At 39.3% G+C, this 16257-nt stretch overlaps 7 non-coding genes across 7 annotated transcripts; all 7 read left to right on the top strand.

Moving 5' to 3' along the window:
• Window positions 1-2593: 2593 nt before the first annotated feature.
• Window positions 2594-2666, top strand: TRNAR-UCG (transfer RNA arginine (anticodon UCG)). The gene has a single exon. It is a non-coding gene; the product is annotated as a tRNA-Arg (tRNA).
• Window positions 2667-4412: 1746 nt separating this feature from the next.
• Window positions 4413-4485, top strand: TRNAR-UCG (transfer RNA arginine (anticodon UCG)). Its single transcript has one exon. It is a non-coding gene; the product is annotated as a tRNA-Arg (tRNA).
• Window positions 4486-6237: 1752 nt separating this feature from the next.
• Window positions 6238-6310, top strand: TRNAR-UCG (transfer RNA arginine (anticodon UCG)). The gene has a single exon. It is a non-coding gene; the product is annotated as a tRNA-Arg (tRNA).
• A 1746-nt stretch (window positions 6311-8056) lies between these two features.
• TRNAR-UCG (transfer RNA arginine (anticodon UCG)) lies at window positions 8057-8129 on the top strand. Its single transcript has one exon. It is a non-coding gene; the product is annotated as a tRNA-Arg (tRNA).
• A 1746-nt stretch (window positions 8130-9875) lies between these two features.
• On the top strand, window positions 9876-9948 carry TRNAR-UCG (transfer RNA arginine (anticodon UCG)). Its single transcript has one exon. It is a non-coding gene; the product is annotated as a tRNA-Arg (tRNA).
• Window positions 9949-11700: 1752 nt separating this feature from the next.
• On the top strand, window positions 11701-11773 carry TRNAR-UCG (transfer RNA arginine (anticodon UCG)). The gene has a single exon. It is a non-coding gene; the product is annotated as a tRNA-Arg (tRNA).
• A 3571-nt stretch (window positions 11774-15344) lies between these two features.
• Window positions 15345-15417, top strand: TRNAR-UCG (transfer RNA arginine (anticodon UCG)). Its single transcript has one exon. It is a non-coding gene; the product is annotated as a tRNA-Arg (tRNA).
• Window positions 15418-16257: the final 840 nt, after the last annotated feature.

The following is a 16257-nucleotide window of genomic DNA, read 5'->3' as shown; positions in this document are numbered from 1 at the left end:
TGCAGAAATACTGTATGTGGCCATGAACTGAGATGAAAGGATGATTTTGGAACTCTGTCTTGCAGATTACCCTCAATGCCGCAATAGATAGGGCACTACTCTCACAGACCAGGGTGTGTAAGTTTAAGTCTATCTGAGGTGCACACCCTGAACTAATACATTTTTGCTGAAACCTAATCATATTGTTTACTCTTCCTCGTAGCAGCTTGCCAGGGTGATAGTATATTGCAACAGAACCATTCCACTTCTTCACTGAAAAGTGTCATGCTAGTTACCCAAATGTGCAGCGTTTCATTTTATACAGCTTTCTTTATTGAAATTAAACTTGGACTCACTTGAAATATTCTCTTTCAAAATGAATGTTTTGAGCTGCTGTGAATTTTATTTCTAGAGGTGGTGACAGGCTTTCAGGTACGTGCTTAGGTCAAGGCCCTGTTCAGGTCACTTGTATAAGCTAATTCAGGGAGCAAATTAGCAAGTCAAGAAATGGGAAGTCTGAACTACTGTCAGTTCATTCTCTTTTCAAATAATCCAAAAATACCATTGCAGCATAAAACAGAGTATTCAATAAAAGAAGAAAGGAGGATTAACGGCAAAAAAGCACAGCATAAGATATGAAACTTTGGAAATTATCTAGATATTGTTTGAAAAAACTCCTTTGATGGAAAGAAGATGAAGAACGGTATGGGATTCTGTCCTGCGCACCTGTAATTGATATGTTCCACATCCATTCATACCACCTAACCCTAAACACCCAAACATGTTGCAGTCAGTGACCATGTGGCCTAATGGATAAGGCGTCTGACTTCGGATAAGAACATTGAGGGTTCGAGTCCCTTCATGGTTGAGTCTTTTTCTCACAGCCCCCAACTTATCTTTACATACAAACTGGAAACACACTCTTACAATACTCCTTTCACTCTCACTCATTAAGAAAGCCCAATGCAAACTGCACAATCAGTCACGTTATGCCTTCAGCATTGCTACTTTTCTGTCTTTCTGCCATACCAAAGTACCTCTTCATAAATGCCACGGATATGCAATACGTATACAACAATATGACATGGCACAATCATTCTGAACAGAACTGTGGGTAGATTCAGTGCAGGGAGTGTGTGCGTGCAGAAAGCAGAAACTATGCATGGGTAGAAGCTCTATGATTTTCTCCAGGAATAATGCAAATTGTCCCTCAGAAAAAGTATAGTACTAGAGAAGAATCATAAAGGATTGACACAATTGCTGCCTTTGGAGTTGCCCAAGTTGTGTAATCTGTCAAGGACTGGTCTCTTGCAGATTGAGGCACCTAGTTGCAATTGTGTGGTAAAAATCACCCTTACAACCATTTTTGCTATAAACTTGAGATCTTTCTGAGATACTATCTCACAGACTTCTTATGAATGAGGAACTCTGAAATTGTCACATTCCAATTTGTACGTCCTTAAAACTATGCTGGTTAATCAAATGGGCAGATTGTTTTTTAAATTCCTTTCTGTCTCGAGTTATAGTTATATTGATACAGAGGCATAATTGTTGAATGATATATATTGGTTTGATTGAAATATGTTCGTAGAGGTGGTGATAGGCTTTCTGTGTCTGTCTGAGAGCAAGGACCGGTTAACGTGTTTTTCCAAGAGCAGTTTATTGTGAAAGGTATCAGGCAAAGGAGTATGTATTGTGATGTGGTTCTCTGACTGCTTCTGCCCACTTGCCAAAAGTTCCAAGGCCCTATGATAGCACAAAAACAGTAAGATTGAAGTGGTGGGTGCCGGAGGTTTAAAATGGTCAGTTTAATTAAAGACAGAAAAGTGAAACGAATGACTGCAGAAATACTGTATGTGGCCATGAACTGAGATGAAATGATGATTTTGGAACTCTGTCTTGCAGATTACCCTCAATGCCGCAATAGATAGGGCACTACTCTCACAGACCAGGGTGTGTAAGTTTAAGTCTATCTGAGGTGCACACCCTGAACTAATACATTTTTGCTGAAACCTAATCATATTGTTTACTCTTCCTTGTAGCAGCTTGCCAGGGTGATAGTATATTGCAACAGAACCATTCCACTTCTTCACTGAAAAGTGTCATGCTGGTTACCCAAATGTGCAGCGTGTCATTTTATACAGCTTTCTTTATTGAAATTAAACTTGGACTCACTTGAAATATTCTCTTTCAAAATGAATGTTTTGAGCTGCTGTGAATTTTATTTTTAGAGGTGGTGACAGGCTTTCAGGTACGTGCTTAGGTCAAGGCCCTGTTCAGGTCACTTGTATAAGCTAATTCAGGGAGCAAATTAGCAAGTCAAGAAATGGGAAGTCTGAACTACTGTCAGTTCATTCTCTTTTCAAATAATCCAAAAATACCATTGCAGCATAAAACAGAGTATTCAATAAAAGAAGAAAGGAGGATTAACGGCAAAAAAGCACAGCATAAGATATGAAACTTTGGAAATTATCTAGATATTGTTTGAAAAAACTCCTTTGATGGAAAGAAGATGAAGAACGGTATGGGATTCTGCCCTGCGCACCTGTAATTGATATGTTCCACATCCATTCATACCACCTAACCCTAAACACCCAAACATGTGGCATTCAGTGACCATGTGGCCTAATGGATAAGGCATCTGACTTCGGATCAGAACATTGAGGGTTCGAGTCCCTTCATGGTTGAGTCTTTTTCTCACAGCCCCCAACTTATCTTTACATACAAACTGGAAACACACTCTTACAATACTCCTTTCACTCTCACTCATTAAGAAAGCCCAATGCAAACTGCACAATCAGTCACGTTATGCCTTCAGCATTGCTACTTTTCTGTCTTTCTGCCATACCAAAGTACCTCTTCATAAATGCCACGGATATGCAATACGTATACAACAATATGACATGGCACAATCATTCTGAACAGAACTGTGGGTAGATTCAGTGCAGGGAGTGTGTGCGTGCAGAAAGCAGAAACTATGCATGGGTAGAAGCTCTATGATTTTCTCCAGGAATAATGCAAATTGTCCCTCAGAAAAAGTATAGTACTAGAGAAGAATCATAAAGGATTGACACAATTGCTGCCTTTGCTGTTGCCCCAGTTGTGTAATCTGTCAAGGACTGGTCTCTTGCAGATTGAGGCACCTAGTTGCAATTGTGTGGTAAAAATCACCCTTACAACCATTTTTGCTATAAACTTGAGATCTTTCTGAGATACTATCTCACAGACTTCTTATGAATGAGGAACTCTGAAATTGTCACATTCCAATTTGTACGTCCTTAAAACTATGCTGGTTAATCAAATGGGCAGATTGTTTTTTAAATTCCTTTCTGTCTCGAGTTATAGTTATATTGATACAGAGGCATAATTGTTGAATGATATATATTGGTTTGATTGAAATATGTTCGTAGAGGTGGTGATAGGCTTTCTGTGTCTGTCTGAGAGCAAGGACCGGTTAACGTGTTTTTCCAAGAGCAGTTTATTGTGAAAGGTATCAGGCAAAGGAGTATGTATTGTGATGTGGTTCTCTGACTGCTTCTGCCCACTTGCCAAAAGTTCCAAGGCCCTATGATAGCACAAAAACAGTAAGATTGAAGTGGTGGGTGCCGGAGGTTTAAAATGGTCAGTTTAATTAAAGACAGAAAAGTGAAACGAATGACTGCAGAAATACTGTATGTGGCCATGAACTGAGATGAAAGGATGATTTTGGAACTCTGTCTTGCAGATTACCCTCAATGCCGCAATAGATAGGGCACTACTCTCACAGACCAGGGTGTGTAAGTTTAAGTCTATCTGAGGTGCACACCCTGAACTAATACATTTTTGCTGAAACCTAATCATATTGTTTACTCTTCCTCGTAGCAGCTTGCCAGGGTGATAGTATATTGCAACAGAACCATTCCACTTCTTCACTGAAAAGTGTCATGCTGGTTACCCAAATGTGCAGCGTGTCATTTTATACAGCTTTCTTTATTGAAATTAAACTTGGACTCACTTGAAATATTCTCTTTCAAAATGAATGTTTTGAGCTGCTGTGAATTTTATTTCTAGAGGTGGTGACAGGCTTTCAGGTACGTGCTTAGGTCAAGGCCCTGTTCAGGTCACTTGTATAAGCTAATTCAGGGAGCAAATTAGCAAGTCAAGAAATGGGAAGTCTGAACTACTGTCAGTTCATTCTCTTTTCAAATAATCCAAAAATACCATTGCAGCATAAAACAGAGTATTCAATAAAAGAAGAAAGGAGGATTAACGGCAAAAAAGCACAGCATAAGATATGAAACTTTGGAAATTATCTAGATATTGTTTGAAAAAACTCCTTTGATGGAAAGAAGATGAAGAACGGTATGGGATTCTGTCCTGCGCACCTGTAATTGATATGTTCCACATCCATTCATACCACCTAACCCTAAACACCCAAACATGTTGCAGTCATTGACCATGTGGCCTAATGGATAAGGCGTCTGACTTCGGATCAGAACATTGAGGGTTCGAGTCCCTTCATGGTTGAGTCTTTTTCTCACAGCCCCCAACTTATCTTTACATACAAACTGGAAACACACTCTTACAATACTCCTTTCACTCTCACTCATTAAGAAAGCCCAATGCAAACTGCACAATCAGTCACGTTATGCCTTCAGCATTGCTACTTTTCTGTCTTTCTGCCATACCAAAGAACCTCTTCATAAATGCCATGGATATGCAATACGTATACAACAAGATGACATGGCACAATCATTCTGAACAGAACTGTGGGTAGATTCAGTGCAGGGAGTGTGTGCGTGCAGAAAGCAGAAACTATGCATGGGTAGAAGCTCTATGATTTTCTCCAGGAATAATGCAAATTGTCCCTCAGAAAAAGTATAGTACTAGAGAAGAATCATAAAGGATTGACACAATTGCTGCCTTTGCTGTTGCCCCAGTTGTGTAATCTGTCAAGGACTGGTCTCTTGCAGATTGAGTCACCTAGTTGCAATTGTGTGGTAAAAATCACCCTTACAACCATTTTTGCTATAAACTTGAGATCTTTCTGAGATACTATCTCACAGACTTCTTATGAATGAGGAACTCTGAAATTGTCACATTCCAATCTGTACGTCCTTAAAACTCTGCTGGTTATTCAAATGGGCAGATTGTTTTTTTAATTCCTTTCTGTCTCGAGTTGTACTTATATTGATACAGAGGCATAATTGTTGAATGATATATATTGGTTTGATTGAAATATGTTCGTAGAGGTGGTGATAGGCTTTCTGTGTCTGTCTGAGAGCAAGGACCGGTTAACGTGTTTTTCCAAGAGCAGTTTGTTGTGAAAGGTATCAGGCAAAGAAGTATGTATTGTGATGTGGTTCTCTGACTGCTTCTGTCCACTTGCCAAAAGTTCCAAGGCCCTATGATAGCACAAAAACTGTAAGATTGAAGTGGTGGGTGCCGGAGGTTTAAAATGGTCAGTTTAATTAAAGACAGAAAAGTGAAACGAATGACTGCAGAAATACTGTATGAGGCCATGAACTGAGATGAAAGGATGATTTTGGAACTCTGTCTTGCAGATTACCCTCAATGCCGCAATGGATAGGGCACTACTCTCACAGACCAGGGTGTGTAAGTTTAAGTCTATCTGAGGTGCACACCCTGAACTAATACATTTTTGCTGAAACCTAATCATATTGTTTAGTCTTCCTCGTAGCAGCTTGCCAGGGTGATAGTATATTGCAACAGAACCATTCCACTTCTTCACTGAAAAGAGTCATGCTGGTTACCCAAATGTGCAGCGTGTCATTTTATACAACTTTCTTTATTGAAATTAAACTTGGACTCACTTGAAATATTCTCTTTCAAAATGAATGTTTTGAGCTGCTGTGAATTTTATTTCTAGAGGTGGTGACAGGCTTTCAGGTACGTGCTTAGGTCAAGGCCCTGTTCATGTCACTTGTATAAGCTAATTCAGGGAGCAAATTAGCAAGTCAAGAAATGGGAAGTCTGAACTACTGTCAAAGCAGTTTCATTCTCTTTTCAAATAATCCAAAAATACCATTGCAGCATAAAACAGAGTATTCAATAAAAAAAGAAAGGAGGATTAACGGCAAAAAAGCACAGCATAAGATATGAAACTTTGGAAATTATCTAGATATTGTTTTAAAAAACTCCTTTGATGGAAAGAAGATGAAGAACGGTATGGGATCCTGTCCTGCGCACCTGTAATTGATATGTTCCACATCCATTCATACCACCTAACCCTAAACATCCAAACCTATTGCAGTCAGTGACCATGTGGCCTAATGGCTAAGGCGTCTGACTTCGGATCAGAACATTGAGGGTTCGAGTCCCTTCATGGTTGAGTCTTTTTCTCACAGCACCCAACTTATCTTCACATACAAACTGGAAACACACTTTTACAATACTCCTTTCACTCTCACTCATTAAGAAAGCCCAATGCAAACTGCACAATCAGTCACGTTATGCCATCAGCATTGCTACTTTTCTGTCTTTCTGCCATACCAAAGTACTTTTTCATAAATGCCACGGATATGCAATACGTTTACAACAATATGACATGGCACAATCATTCTGAACAGAACTGTGGGTAGATTCAGTGCAGGGAGTGTGTGCGTGCAGAAAGCAGAAACTATGCATGGGTAGAAGCTCTATGATTTTCTCCAGGAATAATGCAAATTGTCCCTCAGAAAAAGTATAGTACTAGAGAAGAATCATAAAGGATTGACACAATTGCTGCCTTTGCTGTTGCCCCAGTTGTGTAATCTGTCAAGGACTGGTCTCTTGCAGATTGAGGCACCTAGTTGCAATTGTGTGGTAAAAATCACCCTTACAACCATTTTTGCTATAAACTTGAGATCTTTCTGAGATACTATCTCACAGACTTCTTATGAATGAGGAACTCTGAAATTGTCACATTCCAATTTGTACGTCCTTAAAACTATGCTGGTTATTCAAATGGGCAGATTGTTTTTTAAATTCCTTTCTGTCTCGAGTTATAGTTATATTGATACAGAGGCATAATTGTTGAATGATATATATTGGTTTGATTGAAATATGTTCGTAGAGGTGGTGATAGGCTTTCTGTGTCTGTCTGAGAGCAAGGACCGGTTAACGTGTTTTTCCAAGAGCAGTTTATTGTGAAAGGTATCAGGCAAAGGAGTATGTATTGTGATGTGGTTCTCTGACTGCTTCTGCCCACTTGCCAAAAGTTCCAAGGCCCTATGATAGCACAAAAACAGTAAGATTGAAGTGGTGGGTGCCGGAGGTTTAAAATGGTCAGTTTAATTAAAGACAGAAAAGTGAAACGAATGACTGCAGAAATACTGTATGTGGCCATGAACTGAGATGAAAGGATGATTTTGGAACTCTGTCTTGCAGATTACCCTCAATGCCGCAATAGATAGGGCACTACTCTCACAGACCAGGGTGTGTAAGTTTAAGTCTATCTGAGGTGCACACCCTGAACTAATACATTTTTGCTGAAACCTAATCATATTGTTTACTCTTCCTCGTAGCAGCTTGCCAGGGTGATAGTATATTGCAACAGAACCATTCCACTTCTTCACTGAAAAGTGTCATGCTGGTTACCCAAATGTGCAGCGTGTCATTTTATACAGCTTTCTTTATTGAAATTAAACTTGGACTCACTTGAAATATTCTCTTTCAAAATGAATGTTTTGAGCTGCTGTGAATTTTATTTCTAGAGGTGGTGACAGGCTTTCAGGTACGTGCTTAGGTCAAGGCCCTGTTCAGGTCACTTGTATAAGCTAATTCAGGGAGCAAATTAGCAAGTCAAGAAATGGGAAGTCTGAACTACTGTCAGTTCATTCTCTTTTCAAATAATCCAAAAATACCATTGCAGCATAAAACAGAGTATTCAATAAAAGAAGAAAGGAGGATTAACGGCAAAAAAGCACAGCATAAGATATGAAACTTTGGAAATTATCTAGATATTGTTTGAAAAAACTCCTTTGATGGAAAGAAGATGAAGAACGGTATGGGATTCTGCCCTGCGCACCTGTAATTGATATGTTCCACATCCATTCATACCACCTAACCCTAAACACCCAAACATGTGGCATTCAGTGACCATGTGGCCTAATGGATAAGGCATCTGACTTCGGATCAGAACATTGAGGGTTCGAGTCCCTTCATGGTTGAGTCTTTTTCTCACAGCCCCCAACTTATCTTTACATACAAACTGGAAACACACTCTTACAATACTCCTTTCACTCTCACTCATTAAGAAAGCCCAATGCAAACTGCACAATCAGTCACGTTATGCCTTCAGCATTGCTACTTTTCTGTCTTTCTGCCATACCAAAGTACCTCTTCATAAATGCCACGGATATGCAATACGTATACAACAATATGACATGGCACAATCATTCTGAACAGAACTGTGGGTAGATTCAGTGCAGGGAGTGTGTGCGTGCAGAAAGCAGAAACTATGCATGGGTAGAAGCTCTATGATTTTCTCCAGGAATAATGCAAATTGTCCCTCAGAAAAAGTATAGTACTAGAGAAGAATCATAAAGGATTGACACAATTGCTGCCTTTGCTGTTGCCCCAGTTGTGTAATCTGTCAAGGACTGGTCTCTTGCAGATTGAGGCACCTAGTTGCAATTGTGTGGTAAAAATCACCCTTACAACCATTTTTGCTATAAACTTGAGATCTTTCTGAGATACTATCTCACAGACTTCTTATGAATGAGGAACTCTGAAATTGTCACATTCCAATTTGTACGTCCTTAAAACTATGCTGGTTAATCAAATGGGCAGATTGTTTTTTAAATTCCTTTCTGTCTCGAGTTATAGTTATATTGATACAGAGGCATAATTGTTGAATGATATATATTGGTTTGATTGAAATATGTTCGTAGAGGTGGTGATAGGCTTTCTGTGTCTGTCTGAGAGCAAGGACCGGTTAACGTGTTTTTCCAAGAGCAGTTTATTGTGAAAGGTATCAGGCAAAGGAGTATGTATTGTGATGTGGTTCTCTGACTGCTTCTGCCCACTTGCCAAAAGTTCCAAGGCCCTATGATAGCACAAAAACAGTAAGATTGAAGTGGTGGGTGCCGGAGGTTTAAAATGGTCAGTTTAATTAAAGACAGAAAAGTGAAACGAATGACTGCAGAAATACTGTATGTGGCCATGAACTGAGATGAAAGGATGATTTTGGAACTCTGTCTTGCAGATTACCCTCAATGCCGCAATAGATAGGGCACTACTCTCACAGACCAGGGTGTGTAAGTTTAAGTCTATCTGAGGTGCACACCCTGAACTAATACATTTTTGCTGAAACCTAATCATATTGTTTACTCTTCCTCGTAGCAGCTTGCCAGGGTGATAGTATATTGCAACAGAACCATTCCACTTCTTCACTGAAAAGTGTCATGCTGGTTACCCAAATGTGCAGCGTGTCATTTTATACAGCTTTCTTTATTGAAATTAAACTTGGACTCACTTGAAATATTCTCTTTCAAAATGAATGTTTTGAGCTGCTGTGAATTTTATTTCTAGAGGTGGTGACAGGCTTTCAGGTACGTGCTTAGGTCAAGGCCCTGTTCAGGTCACTTGTATAAGCTAATTCAGGGAGCAAATTAGCAAGTCAAGAAATGGGAAGTCTGAACTACTGTCAGTTCATTCTCTTTTCAAATAATCCAAAAATACCATTGCAGCATAAAACAGAGTATTCAATAAAAGAAGAAAGGAGGATTAACGGCAAAAAAGCACAGCATAAGATATGAAACTTTGGAAATTATCTAGATATTGTTTGAAAAAACTCCTTTGATGGAAAGAAGATGAAGAACGGTATGGGATTCTGTCCTGCGCACCTGTAATTGATATGTTCCACATCCATTCATACCACCTAACCCTAAACACCCAAACATGTTGCAGTCATTGACCATGTGGCCTAATGGATAAGGCGTCTGACTTCGGATCAGAACATTGAGGGTTCGAGTCCCTTCATGGTTGAGTCTTTTTCTCACAGCCCCCAACTTATCTTTACATACAAACTGGAAACACACTCTTACAATACTCCTTTCACTCTCACTCATTAAGAAAGCCCAATGCAAACTGCACAATCAGTCACGTTATGCCTTCAGCATTGCTACTTTTCTGTCTTTCTGCCATACCAAAGAACCTCTTCATAAATGCCATGGATATGCAATACGTATACAACAAGATGACATGGCACAATCATTCTGAACAGAACTGTGGGTAGATTCAGTGCAGGGAGTGTGTGCGTGCAGAAAGCAGAAACTATGCATGGGTAGAAGCTCTATGATTTTCTCCAGGAATAATGCAAATTGTCCCTCAGAAAAAGTATAGTACTAGAGAAGAATCATAAAGGATTGACACAATTGCTGCCTTTGCTGTTGCCCCAGTTGTGTAATCTGTCAAGGACTGGTCTCTTGCAGATTGAGTCACCTAGTTGCAATTGTGTGGTAAAAATCACCCTTACAACCATTTTTGCTATAAACTTGAGATCTTTCTGAGATACTATCTCACAGACTTCTTATGAATGAGGAACTCTGAAATTGTCACATTCCAATCTGTACGTCCTTAAAACTCTGCTGGTTATTCAAATGGGCAGATTGTTTTTTTAATTCCTTTCTGTCTCGAGTTGTACTTATATTGATACAGAGGCATAATTGTTGAATGATATATATTGGTTTGATTGAAATATGTTCGTAGAGGTGGTGATAGGCTTTCTGTGTCTGTCTGAGAGCAAGGACCGGTTAACGTGTTTTTCCAAGAGCAGTTTGTTGTGAAAGGTATCAGGCAAAGAAGTATGTATTGTGATGTGGTTCTCTGACTGCTTCTGTCCACTTGCCAAAAGTTCCAAGGCCCTATGATAGCACAAAAACTGTAAGATTGAAGTGGTGGGTGCCGGAGGTTTAAAATGGTCAGTTTAATTAAAGACAGAAAAGTGAAACGAATGACTGCAGAAATACTGTATGAGGCCATGAACTGAGATGAAAGGATGATTTTGGAACTCTGTCTTGCAGATTACCCTCAATGCCGCAATGGATAGGGCACTACTCTCACAGACCAGGGTGTGTAAGTTTAAGTCTATCTGAGGTGCACACCCTGAACTAATACATTTTTGCTGAAACCTAATCATATTGTTTAGTCTTCCTCGTAGCAGCTTGCCAGGGTGATAGTATATTGCAACAGAACCATTCCACTTCTTCACTGAAAAGAGTCATGCTGGTTACCCAAATGTGCAGCGTGTCATTTTATACAACTTTCTTTATTGAAATTAAACTTGGACTCACTTGAAATATTCTCTTTCAAAATGAATGTTTTGAGCTGCTGTGAATTTTATTTCTAGAGGTGGTGACAGGCTTTCAGGTACGTGCTTAGGTCAAGGCCCTGTTCATGTCACTTGTATAAGCTAATTCAGGGAGCAAATTAGCAAGTCAAGAAATGGGAAGTCTGAACTACTGTCAAAGCAGTTTCATTCTCTTTTCAAATAATCCAAAAATACCATTGCAGCATAAAACAGAGTATTCAATAAAAAAAGAAAGGAGGATTAACGGCAAAAAAGCACAGCATAAGATATGAAACTTTGGAAATTATCTAGATATTGTTTTAAAAAACTCCTTTGATGGAAAGAAGATGAAGAACGGTATGGGATCCTGTCCTGCGCACCTGTAATTGATATGTTCCACATCCATTCATACCACCTAACCCTAAACATCCAAACCTATTGCAGTCAGTGACCATGTGGCCTAATGGCTAAGGCGTCTGACTTCGGATCAGAACATTGAGGGTTCGAGTCCCTTCATGGTTGAGTCTTTTTCTCACAGCACCCAACTTATCTTCACATACAAACTGGAAACACACTTTTACAATACTCCTTTCACTCTCACTCATTAAGAAAGCCCAATGCAAACTGCACAATCAGTCACGTTATGCCATCAGCATTGCTACTTTTCTGTCTTTCTGCCATACCAAAGTACTTTTTCATAAATGCCACGGATATGCAATACGTTTACAACAATATGACATGGCACAATCATTCTGAACAGAACTGTGGGTAGATTCAGTGCAGGGAGTGTGTGCGTGCAGAAAGCAGAAACTATGCATGGGTAGAAGCTCTATGATTTTCTCCAGGAATAATGCAAATTGTCCCTCAGAAAAAGTATAGTACTAGAGAAGAATCATAAAGGATTGACACAATTGCTGCCTTTGCTGTTGCCCCAGTTGTGTAATCTGTCAAGGACTGGTCTCTTGCAGATTGAGGCACCTAGTTGCAATTGTGTGGTAAAAATCACCCTTACAACCATTTTTGCTATAAACTTGAGATCTTTCTGAGATACTATCTCACAGACTTCTTATGAATGAGGAACTCTGAAATTGTCACATTCCAATTTGTACGTCCTTAAAACTATGCTGGTTATTCAAATGGGCAGATTGTTTTTTAAATTCCTTTCTGTCTCGAGTTATAGTTATATTGATACAGAGGCATAATTGTTGAATGATATATATTGGTTTGATTGAAATATGTTCGTAGAGGTGGTGATAGGCTTTCTGTGTCTGTCTGAGAGCAAGGACCGGTTAACGTGTTTTTCCAAGAGCAGTTTATTGTGAAAGGTATCAGGCAAAGGAGTATGTATTGTGATGTGGTTCTCTGACTGCTTCTGCCCACTTGCCAAAAGTTCCAAGGCCCTATGATAGCACAAAAACAGTAAGATTGAAGTGGTGGGTGCCGGAGGTTTAAAATGGTCAGTTTAATTAAAGACAGAAAAGTGAAACGAATGACTGCAGAAATACTGTATGTGGCCATGAACTGAGATGAAAGGATGATTTTGGAACTCTGTCTTGCAGATTACCCTCAATGCCGCAATAGATAGGGCACTACTCTCACAGACCAGGGTGTGTAAGTTTAAGTCTATCTGAGGTGCACACCCTGAACTAATACATTTTTGCTGAAACCTAATCATATTGTTTACTCTTCCTCGTAGCAGCTTGCCAGGGTGATAGTATATTGCAACAGAACCATTCCACTTCTTCACTGAAAAGTGTCATGCTGGTTACCCAAATGTGCAGCGTGTCATTTTATACAGCTTTCTTTATTGAAATTAAACTTGGACTCACTTGAAATATTCTCTTTCAAAATGAATGTTTTGAGCTGCTGTGAATTTTATTTCTAGAGGTGGTGACAGGCTTTCAGGTACGTGCTTAGGTCAAGGCCCTGTTCAGGTCACTTGTATAAGCTAATTCAGGGAGCAAATTAGCAAGTCAAGAAATGGGAAGTCTGAACTACTGTCAGTTCATTCTCTTTTCAAATAATCCAAAAATACCATTGCAGCATAAAACAGAATATTCAATAAAAGAAGAAAGGAGGATTAACGGCAAAAAAGCACAGCATAAGATATGAAACTTTGGAAATTATCTAGATATTGTTTGAAAAAACTCCTTTGATGGAAAGAAGATGAAGAACGGTATGGGATCCTGTCCTGAGCACCTGTAATTGATATGTTCCACATCCATTCATACCACCTAACCCTAAACACCCAAACATGTTGCAGTCAGTGACCGTGTGGCCTATTGGATAAGGTGTCTGACTTTGGATCAGAAGATTGAGGGTTCGAGTCCCTTTATGGTTGAGTCTTTTTCTCACAGCACCCAACTTATCTTTACATACAAACTGGAAACACACTCTTACAATACTCCTTTCACTCTCACTCATTAAGAAAGCCCAATGCAAACTGCACAATCAGTCACGTTATGCCTTCAGCATTGCTACTTTTCTGTCTTTCTGCCATACCAAAGAACCTCTTCATAAATGCCATGGATATGCAATCCGTATACAACAATATGACATGGCACAATCATTCTGAACAGAACTGTGGGTAGATTTAGTGCAGGGAGTGTGTGCGTGCAGAAAGCAGAAACTATGCATGGGTAGAAGCTCTATGATTTTCTCCAGGAATAATGCAAATTGTCCCTCAGAAAAAGTATAGTACTAGAGAAGAATCATAAAGGATTGACACAATTGCTGCCTTTGCTGTTTCCCCAGTTGTGTAATCTGTCAAGGACTGGTCTCTTGCAGATTGAGTCACCTAGTTGCAATTGTGTGGTAAAAATCACCCTTACAACCATTTTTGCTATAAACTTGAGATCTTTCTGAGATACTATCTCACAGACTTCTTATGAATGAGGAACTCTGAAATTGTCACATTCCAATTTGTACGTCCTTAAAACTCTGCTGGTTATTCAAATGGGCAGATTGTTTTTTAAATTCCGTTCTGTCTCGAGTTGTAGTTATATTGATACAGAGGCATAATTGTTGAATGATATATATTGGTTTGATTGAAATATGTTTGTAGAGGTGGTGATAGGCTTTTTGTGTCTGTCTGAGAGCAAGGACCGGTTAACGTGTTTTTCCAAGAGCAGTTTGTTGTGAAAGGTATCAGGCAAAGAAGTATGTATTGTCATGTGGTTCTCTGACTGCTTCTGTCCACTTGCCAAAAGTTCCAAGGCCCTATGATAGCACAAAAACGGTAAGATTGAAGTGGTGGGTGCCGGAGGTTTAAAATGGTCAGTTTAATTAAAGACAGAAAAGTGAAACGAAAGACTGCAGAAATACTGTATGAGGCCATGAACTGAGATGAAAGGATGATTTTGGAACTCTGTCTTGCAGATTACCCTCAATGCCGCAATGGATAGGGCACTACTCTCACAGACCAGGGTGTGTAAGTTTAAGTCTATCTGAGGTGCACACCCTGAACTAATACATTTTTGCTGAAACCTAATCATATTGTTTACTCTTCTTCGTAGCAGCTTGCCAGGTTGATAGTATATTGCAACAGAACCATTCCACTTCTTCACTGAAAAGAGTCATGCTGGTTACCCAAATGTGCAGCGTGCCATTTTATACAACTTTCTTTATTGAAATTAAACTTGGACTCACTTGAAATATTCTCTTTCAAAATGAATGTTTTGAGCTGCTGTGAATTTTATTTCTAGAGGTGGTGACAGGCTTTCAGGTACGTGCTTAGGTCAAGGCCCTGTTCATGTCACTTGTATAAGCTAATTCAGGGAGCAAATTAGCAAGTCAAGAAATGGGAAGTCTGAACTACTGTCAAAGCAGTTTCATTCTCTTTTCAAATAATCCAAAAATACCATTGCAGCATAAAACAGAGTATTCAATAAAAGAAGAAAGGAGGATTAACGGTAAAAAAGCACATCATAAGATATGAAACTTTGGAAATTATCTAGATATTGTTTGAAAAAACTCCTTTGATGGAAAGAAGATGAAGAACGGAATGGGATCCTGTCCTGCGCACCTGTAATTGATATGTTCCACATCCATTCATACCACCTAACCCTAAACACCCAAACATATTGCTGTCAGTGACCATGTGGCCTAATGGATAAGGCGTCTGACTTCGGATCAGAAGATTGAGGGTTTGAGTCCCTTCTTGGTTGAGTCTTTTTCTCACAGCAACTAACTTATCTTTACATACAAACTGGAAACACACTCTTACAATACTCCTTTCACTCTCACTCATTAAGAAAGCCCAATGCAAACTGCACAATCAGTCACGTTATGCCTTCAGCATTGCTACTTTTCTGTCTTTCTGCCATACTAAAGTACCTCTTCATAAATGCCACGGATATGCAATACGTACACAACAATATGACATGGCACAATCATTCTGAACAGAACTGTGTGTAGATTCAGTGCAGGGAGTGTGTGCGTGCAGAAAGCAGAAACTATGCATGGGTAGAAGCTCTATGATTTTCTCCAGGAATAATGCAAATTGTCCCTCAGAAAAAGTATAGTACTAGAGAAGAATCATAAAGGATTGACACAATTGCTGCCTTTGCTGTTGCCCCAGTTGTGTAATCTGTCAAGGACTGGTCTCTTGCAGATTGAGGCACCTAGTTGCAATTGTGTGGTAAAAATCACCCTTACAACCATTTTTGCTATAAACGTGAGATCTTTCTGAGATACTATCTCACAGACTTCTTATGAATGAGGAACTCTGAAATTGTCACATTCCAATTTGTACGTCCTTAAAACTCTGCTGGTTATTCAAATGGGCAGATTGTTTTTTAAATTCCTTTCTGTCTCTAGTTGTAGTTATATTGATACAGAGGCATAATTGTTGAATGATATATATTGGTTTGATTGAAATATGTTCATAGAGGTGGTGATAGGCTTTCTGTGTCTGTCTGAGAGCAAGGACCGGTTAACGTGTTTTTCCAAGAGCAGTTTGTTGTGAAAGGTATCAGGCAAAGGAGTATGTATTGTAATGTGGTTCT

The sequence above is a fragment of the Pleurodeles waltl genome, chromosome 4_1, assembly GCF_031143425.1.
Source record: "Pleurodeles waltl isolate 20211129_DDA chromosome 4_1, aPleWal1.hap1.20221129, whole genome shotgun sequence".
Taxonomy (NCBI): Eukaryota; Metazoa; Chordata; class Amphibia; order Caudata; family Salamandridae; genus Pleurodeles; species Pleurodeles waltl.
The sequence above is the reverse complement of the archived record's forward strand: the minus strand, read 5'-3'. Positions and strand labels throughout refer to the sequence as shown.